Source organism: Mus pahari, chromosome 15 (genome assembly GCF_900095145.1).
Source record: "Mus pahari chromosome 15, PAHARI_EIJ_v1.1, whole genome shotgun sequence".
Taxonomy (NCBI): Eukaryota; Metazoa; Chordata; class Mammalia; order Rodentia; family Muridae; genus Mus; species Mus pahari.
Window position 1 is genome coordinate 58842216 of NC_034604.1, and position 6000 is coordinate 58848215.

The window sequence follows — 6000 nt, forward strand, 5'->3', positions numbered from 1 at the left end:
CCCTTTCCTCGCCGCCGACAGCCAGTCACAGCTGTTACTAGCAGATGCCGGCATTTGCAATATCAAACTTTGCCTTCAGAGTCTCAGACTCGAGCTCCTGAGCATTTTCCTGCGTCCATTTGCCACATAAGTTCCCTGACCCAGAGAAGCCCCACACCCTTACTCCCAACACCCTGCCCACAGGGTAGTTTAGAGGGCCAGTGTATCCCCTGCCGGTGTATAAGCATGGAGGTACAAACTTCAGCTTCGTGGAACCCACGTCTCTGCCGAAGTCCATTGCCAGTATCTGGGCACAAGGATTAATTAAGCAGTGTAGTGGGCCAGGTGGCTGTTATGTGTAAAACCAAACTGGCAGCCTGCTGAGAGCCAAGAGGTGGGTAGGGGAGATGGAGACAAAGCTGCTTTGCATGGTGGGTGGTCACTGCCTGCTATCCCAGAGCAGGCAAGGGAGGCAGGGACAGTAGCCACCCGAATCACCCCCTTTGATCATGGATTCCTCCGTGGGCTTCAAGATGAAACAAAGTAATTTTAGAATCCTGATTCACTTTCTGTCCTGGCTGTAGCCGCACTTCCCACAGGTTTCAGTTGTGTGGGGACAGGGAATGGACGGGAACTGTGGTTCGAGCTGTGGGGGCAGCTGGGGCATCTGCTTCCTTCTCTCCAATCCCTGACTGTTTATCTTCAGTATTTATTTCCTCCATTGTTGCCCTTTGAGGAAAAGACTGAGGCCAAGCAAATGTGGGGAGTGAACGTTTATGGAGGACAGAGAGCTAAGGAAACCGTCAGCGCTCTAAGACATTGCCAAAGGACAGGCTTTAAGAGATGGGAGTCTGCCTGCCAGAGGTGGTCGCCTTCCATCTGACGATGGGGGAGTTCTCTAAGGGGTCCTTTCTGGGCCCCTGCTTTCCGACAGGAGGAGCGTGCCCTCAGAGGCCAGGCTGGGTTGCATCAAAGCAGTTCCAGTGTTCCCAGAGCAGGGGCTCTGAGGCCTTGGTGACACACATCTGTTACCTAGGAAATGCAGGCTGGCAGCAGGACCGAGGCCGGCAGAGGAGATGAGAGGCTGCAAATGAGAACAGTCCTTTCGCCTACCAGCTGCTCCCCGGCGCAGCCCTGCCAGGGGGCTTCCTGCTGTCCTCACAGGGCCACAGGAACAGCCTTGGCTGTGGCTAAGTACGATTGCTGGTCCTTGGAAATGTCTCTTTTCAGGCCCGTTTGCTACATGCCGTCCATCATTGAAAGATGCAGTTGAAAGATACATTGGGCGTAGGGTGTCTTCCACCTTCTGATCAGGGATAAAAATAACCCGAAGGCATCCCTGATAACAGGATGAAGTTCTGACAGGTGTTCTCCCGTTGCACCCTGGCACCTTCTCCCGCCTCTTCCCTTCTATGCCTCCCCATCGCCCCCACAGCTCTTAATGTTCCCCCACCGCTGCCAGTTCTGGATTCTCTGGCTCCTTGGGCAGTCATTGCACTGGGTAGAGAGAAGCTGTTGCAGAAATGTAGATGTCTCCATCTCGGCCAAGGTTGTTATCTGTGCAGCAGGGGCTGACTGCTTCCCTAGCGTGGAGCATGTTCAGGAGGGTGGACCCTAAGGTCGTCTATGTGGTAGATGTTCTTATGTTCATAGCCGCTGGCAGGGTAATGATGCTTTCTTGGGTATGCCCATCTCTTCCTGATCGAGGGCATTTTCTAGGTGAGGAAACCTGAGTCCAGAGAGGAGGGTGATTTATCCAGCAGGCGACATTGCTGAGCCTGCTACCGGTTCTTAAATAATGAGGTGTGCCTACAACACGGTCAACAGAGGCAGGAGGAGCCTGAGGCTGGGGAGTGGCCAGTGGGTTTTAAATCTGGGCCTCTAGCAACTTTCTCCTACATTTGCCTTCAAGATGATTTATTTTCACCACCTATCAGAGAGACAAGGATTCTACAAAAGTAGCCATTCTCTTTAAGATGACAGCAATGTTCAGAAGGCCGCCCCTCCCCCTCCCTCCCCCGGGTCCCATCGTGCAGCCTGCTTCAAGTCAACATTCTGCATCCTTCTCTGTTGTGGTCTACTTTTTGAGGAAGTGGGGGGGGGGGGATAGGAGGCGCTTACTTTAGGATGTTAGGGAGAGGGAAACTCAACAATGTCTGTGGAAGAAAGGAAAGTCCAGTCGAGTCTGCGTCTGTTCTCCAACCTGGGATTCACCACTGCCTTCTCTTTGGGGACCCACCGCCTTTAAGGTGAACGGTTAGGGTTACAGCAACTGTTCTCAACCTTCCCAATGCTGCAACCCTTTAGTACATTTTCTAAGGTGGTGGTGATCCCCTAACTATAAAATTATTTTTGTTGCTACTTCATAACTGTAATTTTGCTACTGTTACGAATTGTTATTTACTTATGGTGACCCCTGTGGGGGTAGCGGTCAAATGACCCCCCCCCCAGGCTAAGAAATGCTGGGTCAAAAGATTTTCCGTGAAGTGTATTTTGCACCTGCCTTTTGTTGCATGGCAATCATTGAGTCTGCAGCATCCCAGGTGGAGCTGGTCCGTGATGACAGTGGCCAGGACTGTGCCTGGCACCTTGTGTGGAGAGCACTGTCTTAGCTGATTAGTTTAATCCTCACAGTTCAGGAAGCCCTCATTACTATGGACAAGGACACCAGAGCCCACAGACAGAAGGACCACCCAGCCCTGTAAAGTAGTTAAGACAGAACATAGACTTAGGGTCTGCTCCTTGTTCTGTGTTCTCTTGCTTGATGTGTGAACAGAAGAGCGTCCAGAGCCCTCTAGTGCTCCTCAGTTCCTCACTAATGCCTACCAACAGCCCTGCAGGCTGTTAGTCTTTTCCCTCTACCGTTGAATTTATTCTCCATCCAAAGCTGGATGCTGTGGCAGCCCCTCCCGCATTGCTACAACCCTCAGGCCAGGCACTCTGATGCCACAAGTCTTTTCCTTGATGTTGACTAAAATTACTTGTTTATTGAATGAAGAAAAAGAAACCAATTGTCAGCATTAGTATTCTTTCTCAATAGTTTTTTTTAAATTATTGTTTGTGTATGTGTATATGGACATGAGCACGCAGAGAACAAGCTTTAAGAGTTGGTTCTTCTTCACTCCCATCAAGTGCATTCCTGAGATTTAACTAAAGTCTTCAGGCTTGACAGCAAGCACCTTTACTTGCTGAACAATGTCACTGACCCCAATAAATAACATTTCCTCATTATCAAGGTTTACATGATAAGTAATAGGTATTAGAAATTTTATATAGAAAATAATCCCCAGATGTCAGTAAGTTTGACTTATTACCTTCCTGAGGGCAATCTTAGAGAATACAATAATTGGGGTTTTTTTAAGTGAAAGTTAATTTTTAGGGTCCAGTTTTTATAGATCAAATGGGTTTATCAACTACCTATGCGCGTACCTACTTTCTTGTCTCCAGATATCAGTGGTGAGAAAGTTCAAGTTCTGATCTCATTGGCTCACTTCCTAGAAGTAGGGATGGTAAACCAATAAATAAGCTAGCAAATGATTTTACGTCGTGATAAGGGACAGATTACCAGAGGGATCGGGAGAACACAAGGAAATATAGGGGAGTCTAAGATGGGTCCTCTGAGGAGCTCAGGAGAACCAGCCAGAGCTGTCTGGCTGTCAGGCAGGAGGATCCGTCAGTTCATAGACTCCACGTCAGGGTTAGAATGATCTCTCTGTTCATGAGATGACTAAGTCTTCGAGCATGAACCATTGTCAGGGAGATCGTCACAGTGGGGTGAAGGTGTAAAACCTAATCACATGGGCGCAGGAAGGAATTTTCATATCATTGGGGTAAGAACAGGGCAAAGTTTGCTGATAGCTCAGAAGGTCAAGTGAAAACTAAAGTCCCCGAGGTCAGTTCCCAGAGCCCACATGTTCCAGACCCCACAGGACTAACACAGGCACAAACTCACAGAGACAGCCCACTTAAACCCGCACAAGTTCAGGGGGAAAAAAGATTCCAGGTTGGAGAAGGGGAAGTAGACCGAGTCCTGTCCCTCTCCAAGAAGCTGTTTGCAGCTGATGCCTTCTGGGGAAGAGAAAATCAACCTTCTCCAACGGAGCGATGTTGAGTACATCAGCCGCACTCCAGGGCAGGCCCCTTGCTCAGGAGGAGTTGGCCAACGCAAAACAGATCGCCTGGTCTGTGTGTGCTTGTTTGGTTTGGTTTGGTTTGGTTTGGTTTGGTTTAATTTGGTATCTTTTGTCTTTGGGGTTTATTTGTTTTGATTTTAGTGGTTTCTTAAGAGAGGCAGGATTTGAAGTTGGATGTGTAGGGACATAGACTCTAGGAGGACTCAGTGGAGGGCAGGAAAGGATATGATCAAAATATATTGTCTGAGAAAACATGTAAAGCTAATAAATGAAAAGGCATTATGGTGTGTACATATGTATATAATCATACAATTCTAGCCGTGAGGGCCGGGCAGTGGTGGCGCACGCCTTTAATCCCAGCACTTAGGAGGCAGAGGCAGAAAGATATCTGAGTTCGAGGCCAGCCTGGTCTACAGGACCACCATGGCTATACAGAGAAACCCTGTATCGAAAAACAAATCAAACAAACAAACAAACAATTCTAGCAGTGAGGAAGCCAGCACAGGAAGGTACCCTCACCCCTACCCTGGGTTTCTGATCAGTCACACTAGCCTAATCAATGTGTATCTAGCCTAATCAATGAGTATCAGTCCAGCGAGAGAGGAAAAAGAAGGTGGCCAGTACGTAAGGTTGTCCTTTGGCCAGCGCACAGTAGGTACATCCATGCCAGGAAAAGGGGGTAGGGGTGGGGAATAAGAGAATATGAAGCCATTAGGAAGAAAGGATGTAAACAGAATTCAAATGTAAATACATACTCTCTCTTCATTCTCTTGACATAATACATCATTGTATTATGTTTGCCTCTCTTCCTATAAAAGCAAATATTTTGGATTGCGTTTAATTTGACAGATCAAGTATTTCAGGTTTGACTATGTACAATGTTTTAAAAATAATGGCACAAATTTCCCCCAATTTCCTGCTTTATTAGCCAACCAACTTTGCACATTAAAATGGATCCCAATGTCTTACCAAATGAGAATATATCCCGTACTATTGGTCGCTTCTCTGTTGCTGTGATAAAAGCGTGGACCAAAAGCGACTTGGGAGGGAAAGGTTTTTTTATGGGGGGAAAGCCAGGGCAGGAACTGAGGGCAGGAACTGAAGCAGAGGCCTTGGAGGAAGCTACCAAACTTACTTTCTTATATAAGTCAGGACCACCTGCCGGGGGGGGGGCACTTCCCGTAGTAAGCTGGGACCTCCCACATCAACCATTAATCAAAGAAATATCTGGCAGACATGCCAAAAAGCTGATCTGATGGGGGTGATTCCTCGCTTGGGGTTTCCTCTTTCCAGATGGTTCTAGTTTGTCTCAAGTTGACAAGCTAAGACACACAGCCCAGTTTCCCTCACAGCTTCAGGGAAGAGCCCAGTGGGAGGAGTGAGGGCTCCCTGGATGCTTTGCATGGGAGATAGTATCAACTCACCTCAGGCTGATGACTTTATCTTTTAATGTAAGGCACGCAGCTGCATCCCCAGGCTAGGCCTTGCGTTCTGTTTAAGTCCGTGTTTAGGTTTCTTCAGTCCCAGAGATAATGAGGCACCACTGACCGCTAGTTTTCCAAAGTTAATCGACTCTGGGCGATTGAGGCCATACCCTGCAGTTAGAAATTACTCTTGGTGGTGGTGGCTATAATTTTGTCATTTGTCTCTGGCCAGGCTTGACTAGTAGAACCTGATGCAGAGAGTGACATCTAGTGGATCTGAAGTAGACAAGCTTCTGTGAGCCTGGAAAATGTTTAATTAATCGGCTAAGTACCTGTTGAGGAACCAGCTCTTTTTTTTTTTTTACTCTTGCCGTGTCCTAAAAATATATCCTTTAGCCAGGTGTGGTGGCGCGCGCCTTTAATCCCAGCACTTGGGAGGCAGAGGCAGGCGGATTTCTGAGTTC

The 6000-nt window shown here is 47.9% G+C and overlaps 1 protein-coding gene across 16 annotated transcripts in view; it reads left to right on the top strand.

The window, feature by feature from the left end:
• Nedd4l (NEDD4 like E3 ubiquitin protein ligase) overlaps positions 1-6000 on the top strand; it is a 320649-nt gene that overhangs the window by 255579 nt on the left and 59070 nt on the right. The gene's annotated exons all lie outside the window — the stretch shown is intronic.